Source organism: Bombus fervidus, chromosome 8 (assembly GCF_041682495.2).
Source record: "Bombus fervidus isolate BK054 chromosome 8, iyBomFerv1, whole genome shotgun sequence".
NCBI lineage: Eukaryota > Metazoa > Arthropoda > Insecta > Hymenoptera > Apidae > Bombus > Bombus fervidus.
This window is the reverse complement of record NC_091524.1, coordinates 14,272,686-14,288,757: the sequence shown is the minus strand read 5'-3', so window position 1 is coordinate 14,288,757 and position 16,072 is coordinate 14,272,686. Positions and strand designations below refer to the sequence as shown.

The window sequence follows — 16,072 nt, the reverse complement described above, 5'->3', positions numbered from 1 at the left end:
AATATGCGTCCAGTAACTTTAATATCATATAACCAACTTGCTGGTATGCCAACTCATCGCTACACACGTGCGGTTTCAAAGTCCTTTCCTTCTGCCGAAAGATATGGAGGGGCATGAATTAATCATTCGGACACAATTGCTAATTTTAATGCGATTTCGATCCTATGGGTCGAAACGAACAACGTATCGACTTCCAAGCCATAGAGCGTATCTCGATATTATGTCACTAATTATGGAAATACATTCGGAACTAGACTTTGCGTGACTAGGCAAATTTTTATAAATAAATTTAAACAATCGTATTCCCTATAATGCAAGATTTAAAAATGCATTTCTTGTACTTTGTAACACTTCTCGGATTTGTATCTCTAATAATAGTTACTAAGTAAATCAAGTACCTATAATTTGCTATAGAAACTGTCTCTAATTATATACCCGCCATTGTAACTGTTTTCATATCTTGGTAAAATATATGACTATGACCTATTTTCACTCGTACTAACTTTAACTTTAGAATTGAAAGTTACTCTTATTACTACTAAATAATGTTTAATTTCTTATTAAAACTTTCCCTATTTATATATGTTATATATGCTCACCACTGTAATTATTTTCACGTATACCGTAGAAAAATTTATATTTTTGCTTCATTTTTACGCGGATTTTTTACTCTTTTTATATTTATTACGGGAAAGTACACAAGCTACATTAAGAAAGAAGAGAATTTCATGTACTTACAACCTACTTACTATCGATAACTAAACTTACGATCTAATACTTAATAAAACACGACGTATGTATTCCGTTAAATAATAATTCGTAAGTAATCCAAAAAACGAACCGTCTTCCATTTGTTTTATCCATGGATATTTAATCACCAATGTGATTACCCAATCACATTTTCAACCAACAATTACCGCATCAGTAAGAATGACAAACTTGCCAACCAACTATAATAATTTCAATGAATGCACGCTTGAAAACAAAGATTCCCAAAAACCATGAACGAAACTTGCAAAAACATGTCACTCATCGACTAAAAAAGAACCTGTCGATGCTTTTCTAAAAAGAATCGAACCTAACCTCAAAGGCCTGGCTGCACAATGCGTGCAATGGCTGCTTCTCACGCGCGTTGGATCCGATTTTTGGATCCATTCGAAATCGAATATCAACGTCCCAGTAATTATGATACGATCGACGAGGATTCTACGTGAAAAGATAAATCGAAAACATAGAATAGAATACAATTTTTTCATATACACCTCGCTAATAATTTATTCAGTATATATAAATTTAACTAATTACCGAATAGGTTAAAGTAAATAATCAGCTGGGCGTGATTCTGCAAGCGAAAATAAGAAATATAGAATAAAATTTGTTCGTTCGAGTCCCTGTTTTCAAGAATATGATGTTTGAACGTATTCAGTTTAGAATTGGCTTGATACATGCGTACTTGATTCGAATTTCATTTTCTCGGAAGCGTCTATGAGCAAATTTGATGTCCAACACATCTTCAACTTATTTTCGTACGTAGTATATTCTTATCGACTATTCACTTCTGTCCAATCCGGAATTGGCCAAGTTCAAGTATACGAGACAAGTTTTCATACTCGGTTCTCTCGAAAATGAAACGTCACATTTTCTTCTATACTTCCAAATTGTTTTTCACGTAGAATCGCCCCCTTACCGATTGTACCGCGACTGCCGAGGTACCCTATACATTATTGCGTTCGAAATTTCGAAGTGAATCACACTAAAAGCAAACTATCGAAGAATTAACGATGTATCTCGAAAATGCGATAGTTTACTATCTAGTGAAGTTTATACGAGATAAGGAAAATAAATAGAAACGGAATTTACAAAGGATGTGAGTATTTTGCCACGGAATCATTTATCTGAATTTATTACGGAATAAGTTATCTGAAAGTGGCGAATTATATATATAAATTTATGAACTATTCTAAGTAGAGAAAAAGGTTAAACGGAACAATTCTTTGTAGAGACTTTTCGAAAATCTAGCGTTTGTCTAACTGTTTGTTTCTCGACGAAATTAGAAAAAATGTACGAGCGAAAAAGACAGAAATTAAAAAATTGTTATTAATAAGCTTTTTATCGTCGTCTCTTGCCCCTTATTTCGCGTTTATTTATAAAATGCCGATAATTAAAATTTAACATCTACAACTACGAAATCGGACCGGAAAATAACTGCTACTAAATTTTTTGTTCTTGCAACAGGAATATCCTAGTTTTAAAACTCGCTTAAAAAATGAACATTTCGTACATTATGTAATATATAATATGTACAATATTTAAATGTATGCATTTGTCAATCGATTACATACAAAATACTTCCATACATATTAATAATGAATACCGAAGTTATCATTCTTTGCAGGTAATTCTCTCGTATATTTGCATAAATTCCTGAATTATTATTATTATTAAACGATTACCGAAGGCCACCTTATTTTTAAATAATTATCTTTCCTAAATTTTCAATCAAAATGCTTTTAAACTAAAAGGTTTTACAAAAAAAAAAAAAAAAAAAAAGAAAAAAATTGAGGAATTAGATCGATCGGTATTTGATAGCAAATACTAAGAGACCAGACATAATACAAACACGATACGGATTTTCCACGCAACAACAGGCTGATTGTCACAGGTTTAATCTCATTATGCCCGTCTGATATAAAAAATAAACCAAGTCGACCACTTGTTTCTGTACGTTTGACCAACAGCAGCCTACGTTAATTTCCATTATGTAATCAAACACATAACGTGAAATATACGCAATACGAATTTATAATTTATTATTACTCGTTAATTTACATTCGTAAAAATATACACGCAAATATTTCTATCTGAAAAATTCTTTCAGTTTGATACATCGTCGACTTTTGATAACTTCCGATATCGCTGACATATTTTCAACGAATCCCTCGATTTGTACATACTTTTATCTGTGCCAGCCTGTGGAAATTCTCACTTCCAGTCGGCCAATGTATATACACTTCCACTTATAGATATTAGGTCATTTATGGCTTATGAGAAATCAGCACGGAGAAGTATACTTAAGGTTTATAACTTTTTATTTTACGTATATGTACATTAACAACATAACAAGCAGACGTCTTTCTCAGAAAGATTTTTCACAAAGACAAATGCGTTTTATGCTTTTTCGAACAATACCTCTACGATGGTATTTCTATTTAATTCGTACGCTTCCAAGTGCCATGATTATCAATTTTTGTAATTCTTAATATTCAAAATTTAATAACAAGCTCGGGTACATTTTCAAACGTTCGAGTTCCAATTTCAGACGAATGAGGTTGAACGGTGATCGAATTAGATACGAACGTCAATTATGTTACTCTTTAAAAAATGGCATATATCTTTTTCGTGACATCAGTAGGATGAAATACGAGAACGATTCCAAGCATTGAATGTCAAAGTTCCACCTTTTTCATTTTCCTGCTATTTCTGCGATATTCTAAGGAACAACTGAACATATACAAGCGTGTTTCAATTAGTTCTAATTAAAGCAATTTGTAAGTGCTTTTTCGATGAACGTTTCTTAAGAATTCTATTTTTGAGAGTAAAATAAACGTAAAAATATTTGAGAACCAAAAATGGACAAGAATTACGCGTAAAAAATTAATTTTGCCAAAAGTTTCTAATATTTTATATGTATAATAATAACATATAATAGTATTTATAAATACAAAAAATGTTTCATTTTATCATTACGTTTTATTCTATTGCTACATTTTTCCTAGATAGTATCCTGTTGATATGCGAATTAACTTATTCAGTGCTTTCAGAATAACATTTATAATTATTTACCTTATTTCTATTAACGAAACAAATATATGTTATAATAATCTTTTACTATTTTTAACTGACTCGCAATTAAGTTTAAATTAAAAATGAATTTCTCATGCATATAAAATCAATTTTCCTTGTCCTTAATTATTTTTCCTATTATTACTGAGTTTATCGTACTTAATATTCACATTTACATATATGGAATTTAAAAATACCACCTCGATGTTCCTACGAACACCTAATTTTCGTCGCCTAATTCGTTTTCGCAATATTTATTTTAAGTATTGTAAAACCAAAGCACTCGAAATGCCTCATTTATCGCTTAAACCCTAAAATATTCTGTTTGAGATATTCATATAATTATTAAAACAATGTCACAACAGTTGGGAACGTTGAACTGTGGCCAACAATACACGCAAATCAATTCAACGACAGCTACCCATATAATATCATGGTTTAAGTTGTACATTTAGCTCGATGCTTCATTAATTTATTCGAATAATAAATTATTCGTTATTTCCAAATAATTTCGTTCGTTTGTAACCTTCATTGAAAAATTATTCGGCTTAGAATTAAATCGAAGTTGTGTTTTAATGATTTATTTAAAAGTATTAAAAAATTGCTACTAAAAAATGTTTTTGAAATAATTTTTAAAAAATTATTCGGAAATTTGTATTCGAATAACGCCCAACTCTGCAATAAGCATTTCGTATATACATGCAACAGGCTTCGCTTCCGCCCCATTCGATTCAAATGCAATCTTACGACTTAACGAGGAGACCGTGATATTTTCAAAACAAATATTTCTACATAAGTTTATTCTTTTAATGCGCGAAAAGCAAGCGGAATATCAACTTTTAACCAATCTGTTACTTTAAATATATACGTAACAAACACTGGTCACGATCTTCGGTCACGAGGAAGTGAATCAGTGAATTTTATTCGTTTTTCAGTATGCTCAACGGATTCGCGAGTTCAACTACGATAATTGTTTTTTCCACTTCGAAAGCACGTGGTTCGTACGAAGAAAGGAAAATAACAGACTTACGACTGTAACGCTAGAAGAACAGCAAAAAGTTCTTGGTCGAGTAGAAAGGCTTCAACCGACGATTAATGCAGAAACAACTTCAAATCTTCTACGATTTGAAGAATTTCAACAGTCTACAAAGTCTCTGTTATCGAAAAACTCGATCAGACGTAATCTCCGCAACTCGAAGATTTCAGCTCTTCGCTTGAGATTCGATTTACCGAGGTTCAATTGTAAAAAGCAAATAATGGACCCTGTTATACCATTTGAACAACAAAATTTTCATGACGGGAGGATAATACGCACAAGCTCTAATGGTAAAGCAGGCATCGAGGTTGGTTAAGGAATCAGGATATTTATAAACATAACCTCAAAAGCTATAAATGAAAGCATTGAAAATGACGTTACCCAAATGTTGAAGCAACATTATCGTAAAATTTAACTGTTATTAAAGAATTCTGTATTCGCTACATAACTCAAAGTTAAAAAATGTGGGTGTTTGACAAACAGCCAATAATGTACTTTAAGATATCCTAATGTATCAAATTTATTATATAAAGAATGAAAAATAATAACGATAATGAATCAAAGAGGGAAGATTAGTCGAAAACAACTCGTAAAATTACAGAAATTACTGTTTATCGAAACGTTCAACGTACGTTTACATTGCTAGTATATCGTTATTTAATACGTTCGAATTTATTATTGCAATTTTCTGTATCCTCAAACGGGAGCAATTCAGAAACTAGAAAGAAAGTTAATAGAACTGGAACGGTGACTTAATTGTTCGTATTTTGCATTTTGACAAACAATCGAAATTTAAACCAAAAATTCGATTTTTTATAAATACATATTATGTAATGTAAAATTTCGAACTTATGAATAATATAGTAATCTCGTTGCTTAGCTGGAACGGATCGAATTTCTTCAAGCAGTTCAAACAATTGATTCAACGAATCACACAACGCCCACTTAAATTTCGACTAGATATATTCGCCCATCTCGTTCTTTGAAGTACCACATGGAAAATTTTTAAAAAGCGAAGAAGCCCTCTATGGATACTTCCGACATCTGATGTCACTATCATGGTACCTACTACATCGTTAAAGATTTACAGCTAATCCTTCCTTTATTATTATTTTTTCTATATTCGTAGCAAAATTTTATTTAATTAGATACTTTGTAAATTTCCATTTAAGTTATATAGCCAACGATAAACGAAATATATTCTAATAATCTCAGTTAGCAAAAATATACATGTAATCTCAAATTTGTTGGTGCCACATAACGTATAAGAACCATTAAGAAGAACCAAAGGTCATCAATATGCTTGAATATGAATTACGCAATCCGGCAAAAATTTATACTTTCTAAACGTGTACTATATGTAGTTAGTGATATATACTACCGCCCATAAGTTGTTATACATATAGTTAGATAGGTTTCTAGTAAAATGGCGAAAAATTGTCATATATAATTTAATTTATAATTTAATATAAATGATCAGAAATAGAAAAAATATGATCGTCGTTAGAAATAAGTTTGTACAAAATAATATTAATACAACTTAAGAAACCTTTTTATAAAAATGCATGAAAAAAAATATCATGTAATAAGTAAATAAATTATAACCTCTCGACGAGTATAAAAGAAAGTAAAGCAAAAGTAAAAAAGATTCTATGAAATAATCGAATATTTTCGCAATCGAATGACATAACAAATAAGATATAATGTTTCGGTCTATCTTATATAATAATTAAAAATACAACATTATAAAACTATTATAAAAATTACATAAGATAAAAAAATTGATATATACATATGTATGCAAATAAAAAATCTTTTCTATACAAATTATTAATATTAAATTTTAAAATAAATATAAACATTTACAAAAACTTATTTTCTGTATATATTAATTCGACTGATCGGAACTAGAATTTTCGGTTTGGTCGACTTTTTTGTTCGAGTCCGATGACTTATGGCTGGCAATGTAGGGGCATAACAGGATGCTCGTGCTTCTCCGATGAGCACGAAAACGTTTACCGTACACGCTGCGACAAACCTCTATTATGCACGCGTGGCAATAGAATGAAAGTCATTGTTCGCAAGGAAAGACGTCAACGACAGGAATACAAATTACATATTCTCACCGATAACAAAATATTAAATCGGAAGCTTATTTAATGTTGATGGAAAACTACCAAATCGCTAATTCATACAATAAAATGCATTCTTAAGCTATGTTTCATTAAATGCACCTTCTATAATGTACGTCTCATTCAATTAAATATATTTCCTAATTTAAACAATTTCTATAGTTTTCACAGAATTACACATAGCTAATGCTAAGTAACTAATTCAGTTAAAAATATTTCCTAATTTGCACTAACTGTAGCTTCTATACTATGTAATACAAAATTACGTATAGTTAATGCTCAACGAGTGATTCGATTAAATACATTTTCTAATTTCACCTAGAATTATTTACTTTAATACTTATATAACTATAAAAAGGCAACTTATCGATATAGTTACGCTACGTATGTATATTTTAGTGTTAAATTGAAATACAGAAATGCAATACAAGAAGAAAAACACGATGGAATCATGTTATAAATTTTATAAAAAAATCTCACAAAGCGTACATATTATCATTTCTTTCGTTATACGATCTGAAACTGAAGATATTCGTTCCAGCATACTAAAGAACCATTTTTATCATTCTTCATGTATCATATACACAAGGTGACACAACAATCATGGTTCAATAGGTAGACAAACATTCTACATAAAAAAACAGGTCGAAGATATAAAATGAAGTTTGTTCATACGATGCTTAGTTTTGATGGAAATTAAGCTTGAAAATCTGTCAAGTACAATTTGAACTTGGCTGATTGGCTTGAACTGGACAAAAGTAAATAATCGATAGGACGTTGTTCTACAAACTATTGTGTGAAAGTAGTTTCCGAGGAAACGAAATTTGAAAATTGATCGAGTACGCGTGTATCGAGCGAATTCTTAATCAAACTTTCAAATCCTATTTTCTTATAAATGGTGTATCAAACCTTAAACGGGAAAATTTTACTTCACACTTTTTATTTATTCTCGCATGTAGTATAACTTCCTGCTGGTTGTTTATTTCAATCCAGTCAGTAATTAGCCAAATTGTACACTAAACGAATTTTAAAATTAGATTTTAATAAAAATAGAATTTGAAATGAAAACTTTTATTCTACATATATTTTCGATTTATTTTTTCACGTTGAACCACCCCTTTGTGGATTGTATCACGATTTCTGGGACACCTTATACAATTGAGAAGTCTAACTGAAATGTAAAAGTAGACACTTACCAAACAAAATTTCTTCGGTAGTAAAGAAGATCAATCCATTTGGACGAAGCAGGTTTCGGTCGGCATGCAGCTTGCGGATTGCTTCACGAGGATTCGTTTGGAAAACTGTCAAACAACTCCGCCAAGCACAAACTTTGGAAACCTGACGCACCACTTTACATATTTTCGTGTGAAATGTATCGAGTCATGTATTCGAGGTTATGTTTTGAAAATTTTTTTAAAAATTTCGCGTGTTAACCCGCCTAAAGCTGCCTATATACGGTAGATATAAACTGCAGCGTGAAGAACATCGTCGCGGAACGAGCGTTGCTTCTCTGCTGGACGAACTGAAGCGAATTGCGAAAGATTCACGAAGTCAGTCGTGCTTACCTCGTCCCAGCCGAACTCTCCCGAACCCCGAACCACCGAGCCGCTGTGATTGGCCCATTTTCTCCCTAGTTCACTGGACGAAATCCTGTCTCCCTGTCCCCTCCCTTTCTTATAGGAACTCAAAGGTAACAAGCACGAGTGACTTGTAGTTAGTAATGGGATTGATACGATACATATCGATGATACTCGAACAATTCACGTAAATTAGAACATTTACCACAAAAGACTTTTATACGTATAGTGTGTTTGTTATATAAAACATTTTGAAATTTTATTATCAACGAGATGAGAATCGGCTATCTTCATTATGTAGGTTAAATTTGAAATCAATCTAAAAATGCATACAGAGTATAAAAATTACGGGATATACATCGCAAACGTATATTTAGTGAAAAATTAGTATACAGCATGAAGAACTATCTCAAACATATCATTTTCAAAAATGGTCTCATCGAATATTGAAGTTTATACATCATTAATATAATGGATAATTGAAATATCTTAAATACTTTTGCGATCTCTGCGAAATATGTATTTACATACTTGCGCTAAATACATATCCTGTAGCTTCTATATGCACTTTCAAATTAACTTCAAATTCGATCGATATAATCACGACAGTCTGATAGTTGAATCTCATTTTTTACTAATTTTTTCACATAGAATCATCCTCTTACCATTCGTGCCATGATTACTAGAATACCCTGTAGATTTCTATTTTGCGAGTATAATATTAATATTAATATTTTCATGCAGTATCAATTTTTATATTAAATATTGAAAAGGTATCGACTATTCTTGATACCTACGATCTTACGATGCAGAATCAAAATTCGTAAATTGATATCGATGCGGTATCATTCCCAACGCTAACGAAGCACGAGTGACTTGTATCTTGAACAATTTCTAGTTAATGTCTTTCAGGGAATCCCCGTGCGATTTTACCTGGCCTTTTTTTTTTTGAGCTAGTCACTGTGTATAAATAGAAGGTGAAGTATAAATATTGATGTACGGAAAGAATGCAAGTGTATCAAGGGAATTATCTTATTAGAAAAATTGCTGTAATTCTATCCGTTTCATTCGATCAATCAATGTTCTTATCGTTCTTTTATCTTTTTTTAAGTTTCGTTTATTGTTCAGGATGATTGTGACTGTTGACATGATCTTTATACCTACGAAAAAGAAGAACGTTTCAAATTTTGTTTGAATATCGTTGAAGCGCAAAAGAGAATCCATTATTTTAATTAATACTCATTTTATTTTGTATTATCATCGACTTTAAATTATATACAGTTTAGAAAGCTAGAATCATTTAATCATAAAAAACAAAAGAATCATCCACTCTATTTATTATATCCTTATACAGGGTGGTCGGTAACTAATGGTACAATTAGGTACAAAGTGATTCTATGAAAAAATAAGTAAAAAATGTGGAATAAAATTCTTTCATACGACGCTTCGTTTCTTAGACAATCGAGTTTGAAAATTGATCAGTATACGTAAACTTGACTAAGTACGGACTAAATCTGGATGGAGGTTATTATATATTCAAAAATAAGTCAAAATTGTAAAATAAAATTTTTCTGGTTAATCAATGTTTTTTTTAACATGTTAATTAAAAACTAATCTGACGATACACATAAATTTTTAAACTTACTTCTCTCGAAAAGAAAGCATCTTAAGAAAAAATTGTATTCTAAACTTGATTTATTTTCGCACATAGTTTACTTATCTTTACACGTAGCTTGTACTGTTGATTATTTACTCTTGTTCAGTCCGGAATTAGCCAAGTTTAAGTACACTTAACAAATTTTCAACCTCGACTTTCTCGGAAATGAAAGGTAAAAATTGTTTATTCTATTTTTCCGCTTTACTTTTACTCTTAGAATCACCATATACTCAATTGTATCAACAGTTACAGGTCACCCTGTATATACCTACTCTAAATATTTTCTAAATCTATGAAAATAAATGAAATATGACATATAAGCTACTTTCACTTGACTGCATTTGGATTAAGAAATATCATAATTAGTTTATCATGGATAATACCAATTAGAAGAAATAGAATAAAAATCGTCTCAGTTTATGATAAATGATAAAATAACAACAAGGTATACACATCTTGCAAGTAAGTATTTACACATTTTTAAAAGTTGAGGATCAGTTAGAAGAAACTGGTGCAGGTTGTGTGAATTAGAATCTCATTAAAATTTTGTTTGGTTTAGCAACATCACGCGGGTTAGTACTATGTGCATTGGCAATTAGTGCTAGAAACGTTCAATACAAAAACTGCAAACACAGAACGGTCACGATGTATATTTTTTCAGTTGTTTAAATATAAAATAACAATTCCAGTTAGTGGTTTATGAAAAAATGAAAGTACATATTACATATATGAATATTGAAACGTAATGCAGGTCTCAAAGGAATAAATCATATTTAAACTTCTAATAGTCTAATAAAATAGGTTTTATCATGTGCCACGCGACAAACAGAAAACATGTTAAAATAAATGGTTTTATTTTAGGTGATATACCGGCACGTGTATCGGTGAATCCTCTTATGATTTTTACAATTTATCTCAATTTCCTCCTCCACGTGGACTCCTTTTATCCGTGCTCTCCCACATACAATTACACGTGTTGAAATGAACAAAGAAGTCGCATGTGGCGTCTAACGAACGTATAACACATATGTACGTACACATATGCATATGTATAATATAAATCGTACAAATTAGGATGATCAAGATGGCAAAAGTAAACACGATAACTAGCGATAGTTATCAAAATTAAAACTTTCAACGAATACATTATTATAAAAGGGACTTTTTTATTCTATATCCAAATAGAACTGGGAGTTCGAAAATCCAAAAATTTAATACACTCAAGATGGATCATAGCAAATCAAGGAGTCTTTCTTTATTAGAGAAGAGGGGGCAGTGACAGAGACAAAGACAGAGAGAGGCAAAATGTATAAGAGTCAAGTATATATAAATATATTTTCGAACCTTCTTTTACAAAATTTAAAATTTGCCTAAATAATTAAATTCACATTAATTATAAGGATGACTCGACTGAAGTTACCATTAAAATCTCCTCCTCTTTTCCTCTATTGGATGATATGTGGCACCATTAGGTATAGCCGTCGCATTACCTCGAAGAAGTAATCGAGGTAATTAATAACATATTTTATTCCAGGACGGATTTCTTCAGTCGCACAATTTTTCCTCTTCATCCCCATTTTTCGGGCATGTATTTTGACTTTATACAAATGTTTTAAAGCTGCTACTCGATATGCTTCTCCTTTGATGCATAACGTGCACGATAAATTTTTGCGATCTCCAAAAGTTCTCCCAGCATTCGCTATAAATTTATGATTGAAGCGTAATGATGTTAACGAATTCCTTGAAATGCCGTTCTTAAATTATACATTGAGATCCATCTCCGTACTGTGCTCTCAGCAGATAAATGACGACCGCTTTTCCTTAATTCATTAAAAGTTGTTACAGAATCGCAAAATATCATTTTAACTAAATCTTGTTCTTCGATTGTATACAAGAATTCTTGCAACGTTACTTTTATACCTATATCTATATAAAATTCATCCATAGTTTCTATTTTGCGCAACATGTTACCGTTGGATGACTAATCATTTGCATCAATCTCAATAAACGTTGGCTCAGCGTTTATATTGACTCAAAATGTCTTGAATATAAATTCTTACAAACGAATCTTATTCTTCCTACGTCGAATAAAAAGTTGAATTTTAACATCACCTGCCGTATTTAAAAATGTACGGCTTTCGAGTTATTTCCCCTCGTCAATTCCATCGAGTCAATTTTACTATTATGGCAGAAATGAAGCTATAAGAATTCCTATAGACAATCGGCAAACTCGTCATTCCACTTCGTGGAAGCGTTCTCCCTCTCTCGTCTATTCCTTCGCCGACCGTTAATTCGACTATTTTTTGACCATCATCACTACTTGCGAATCGAAAGTTAATCCAAATCTAATTCAAATTCGAATGCAGTGGAAATCTAACCTAAACCAAACTCGAACTCACTTATCTAGCAGCGATCGCGCTGCTCGCGTACAGTAGTGAAATGTATCGCGATGTTTGGTCACAATCGTCAATTCGAAGCGCTATCGCGTTGCATGGCACAATACTATACGGATTCTTAAAAACCCCTGACACTAAAACGGTTAAGGTTTTGAGGTAAGCGCCGAGCTACTCGATTCAGTCCTTCTGCCAGAAGGTTCATCGCCTAACCTACTCCGTGGACAGATCCTTTGAGGGCATTCTTATCACCTTACGCTCGCCGTGGGGCATCATGACGTCTGTTAGCGCCTCCTACAATTTGTCGGCGAAAAATTATACATTAGCGACGCTTAGAATTCGACGCCAAAGCAAAATTCGTAGTTTTCGATAGTTCGATGAATCTTAAAAGCAATCGCGATGAATCTCGTTGCCGGCATAGCACATAATCGCAGTATATAAGCTTATTACGTTTCACATAATTTAATCAGTGTTTGATGAATAAGGGAATGTTTATTTATTTGTAGAAGTCCGTGTTTTCGAATCCGAGTAATAACCACTTACTTTGAATTGGGTAAATTGGATAAATTCCATTTTAAAGATACCATAAGATGAAGATTCCTAAAATTAGAGAGAGAAAGGGAGGGGAATAAAAGCGAAGAGTATTTTTTACACATGCAAGCGCTCCTTGCCACGTGTCGGTTTCTTCCACGTGTCGTCAAGATAAAGGAAATACAACATCGCAGGATAAGCAAGAAGTATAAGAAAGCGCGAAGGTTAGAAAACACCGTGCTAGTCACGCTGCGACGAATCATTCCATGATCGGTGACCGAACTGTAAACACGTGTAACGCGTGATTCGAGATAACTGAAATCGCGTAGGATACTTCTTCGTTCGTTAGATACTTAACGTTCGTCTGCGTTAATGATGTACAAAGAATGGACGAGTATCTTAGACGTTACAATCGTAAAACCGTTGGGGCCCGCCAACTTGTGACGCAGTAAAAAAGAGTGCCTAACTTATGGCACCTTCGAGTGTTTTCGCGTTCTCTTCTTAAAAAGCACGGAGTGACGAAGGCCAGCCAACTGTTCCAGCCTTTCGAGCTACACGTTTTCTTACACACGCAAGCCAATATAAAACAGAGTACGAAATAAAATAAAACGAGAACAAAGAAAACGAGAAAGAGCCGGTGTATTTGTCGAAAGACTATTTTCTCGTGGATTTGAATGGGACTTTTCTTAATGGCATCCAGGTAGCAAAAAGAAAAAAAAAAATAATAGAAAAGGATTAGCGGATATCAATGATTTTGAAGAAAGTAAAATACTATAGACATTAGTAGGATGTCAGGCGGATTATGCACAACACGTATACGTACTGCATGCGCGCGCGTGTGTGTATATGTGCAATTTGATTCACGAATATTAGATTAGGATTAGTTTACGGTAGTACAATTTTTGACGAATGCATTCGTGTAATAGTATGACTCATGAGTGTGCTAACAATTTATTCTGATTATTCCTTCTCTTATTCGTATGTCATAACAGAGAGGTTAAAAGTAAATCTCTTTAAAACCGTGAAAGTGTAGGTTTTCGATAGGCAACGTGTACGATGAGATATTTTTGAGAGTCAACGAATGATTGTGTCTCTATCCACTCGTATGTTTATGCTTTACCAAACACACTTGGTAAGGACATACGATACACCATGTGGAATACAAAGGCATAAGATAATAGACAAGGGACGACGGAGTGTTACTTTTGTAAGAGGATCGTTTCTTTCCGTGATTGCAAATGGATAATATCGAATCGAACGGAGATCAGCTGAGCATATAGAAATAACAACAGTGAAACAAAGTTCAATCGTTTAATTGAGAAATATAAACAATTGTAAAACGTACAATATATTACAAACATAAAATAAAAAGGTAATTTCTATACGTTACCATGTAATGTTTATAGAAATGGAAACTATCTTAAAAGAATTTGTTTAAATATTTGTAGAAATCACTACCCAAAAGAATTTGCAAATAATAATGAAAGAGAAAGTACAAATATTTAGAAAATTAAAATAGATCTTGTCAAATTAAACCTTTACCTTTTGAGAGTATTCTATCATTATATTATACCTGTTTCCAAAAGAAAAAAAAAAAAAGCGGATAAAATTTCTTTATATATTGCCAATAAATGTTATGAACAGAAATAAAAAATAACAATTATTTTTCAAATTTTTACGAAAAATATTAACGAGAAAAAGTGAACTTTTGTTTAAATAAGAAATAGTGATTAGTAAAATCTAAAGATTTCTTCCTTCTGAAAAATGAAATTAATAAAAAGTATAAATATCATTATATATTTTGGTTACGAATAACCATACAAAGAAAAAAAAAAACTATCTAATACATTTTAAAAACATTGAGGTTGATTAATTCGTACAAATTAAAGAAACATACAATATATATTTAACTGAATCAGAAATTTTACATCTGGTTTAGTACATTATCGTGTGATGTGAAAATGTACTGCAAATATACAATTTTAATTCTGAATAATTACAAAATTATCTCTTTTACGATGTATGGAATATTACAAAATATTTTCTATCGTTGTTATAAATGTTAATCCATTTGGACCGATGAAGATTTGTAAAACAAAACTGTCGCGCATAATTCATCTTGATTTTGAAATTCAAAACCTACGTTGCCCTTTAGTTATGTATTTAGTTATTAACTATTAAAATCTTTCAAATATTTACTACATCGACGATATCAACGTGATTTTATATACAATAGAGAATCGAATACGCACAAAGTTCTAAAATATCTTCTATGGCCTTCTTAAGATAGCTTTCGTAATAAAGCAATACATTTATATAAAAGATACAAAAAAAAAAGACATTTTTACAAAAAATATCTCGCTTGATATCGATATCTCGCACATCTCACCGATTCGGATGATTTTTGAATTTGTAGAAATTAAAATTTTAACAACTTTTTCCTATACATAAAACCGCCGCTCGATTACTGCTTAAACCAAACCTAATTCTTATCTTTTTTTATAGCTTATCTTATAGCATATCTTCTTGTTAGATTTGGATGTTATTCTATCCGGCAACAAATATTGACGGTATAATGGTATCGACAGTTCTTTGCGAATATCTCGGAAATTAAGACGAAGCGCAGGTTTCACGTACAGGAAAAAGTTGTCAAAAAATTTAATTTCTACAATATATTAGAAAATCATCGAAATCGGATAGGTGGATTAAATATCGATAATTATCAATTTCTTGCAATAAAATGAATGTAAACTTGGTAATTTTTTGTTATACAGATTGTAAATTAACAATATTCCATCATACACAGACGTTCGCTTTAAAGATTAAGTTATTCTAAATGAATAATCAACAGTAATTAACAATTTCGCCAGAAAAAAATTAATGTGATGGAAATTCATGGAACA

At 31.7% G+C, this 16,072-nt stretch overlaps 1 protein-coding gene and 2 long non-coding RNA genes across 3 annotated transcripts in view; 2 read left to right on the top strand and 1 right to left on the bottom strand.

Annotated features, from left to right (window-relative positions):
- Positions 1–8,562, bottom strand: part of LOC139990091 (uncharacterized) — a 37,419-nt gene extending 28,857 nt beyond the window's left edge. The window contains exon 1 of the mRNA XM_072009006.1: positions 8,208–8,562. The gene's annotated coding sequence lies outside the window, so the exon portion shown is untranslated. The remainder of the gene's footprint in view (positions 1–8,207) is intronic.
- Positions 1,580–7,122, top strand: LOC139990128 (uncharacterized). Its single transcript, XR_011800489.1, has 3 exons — positions 1,580–1,867; positions 5,760–5,940; positions 6,791–7,122. It is a non-coding gene; the product is annotated as an uncharacterized lncRNA (long non-coding RNA).
- Positions 8,563–12,628: 4,066 nt separating the features above from the next.
- Positions 12,629–13,796, top strand: LOC139990129 (uncharacterized). The gene is made up of 2 exons (XR_011800490.1): positions 12,629–12,797; positions 13,145–13,796. It is a non-coding gene; the product is annotated as an uncharacterized lncRNA (long non-coding RNA).
- The last annotated feature ends 2,276 nt before the right edge of the window (positions 13,797–16,072 follow it).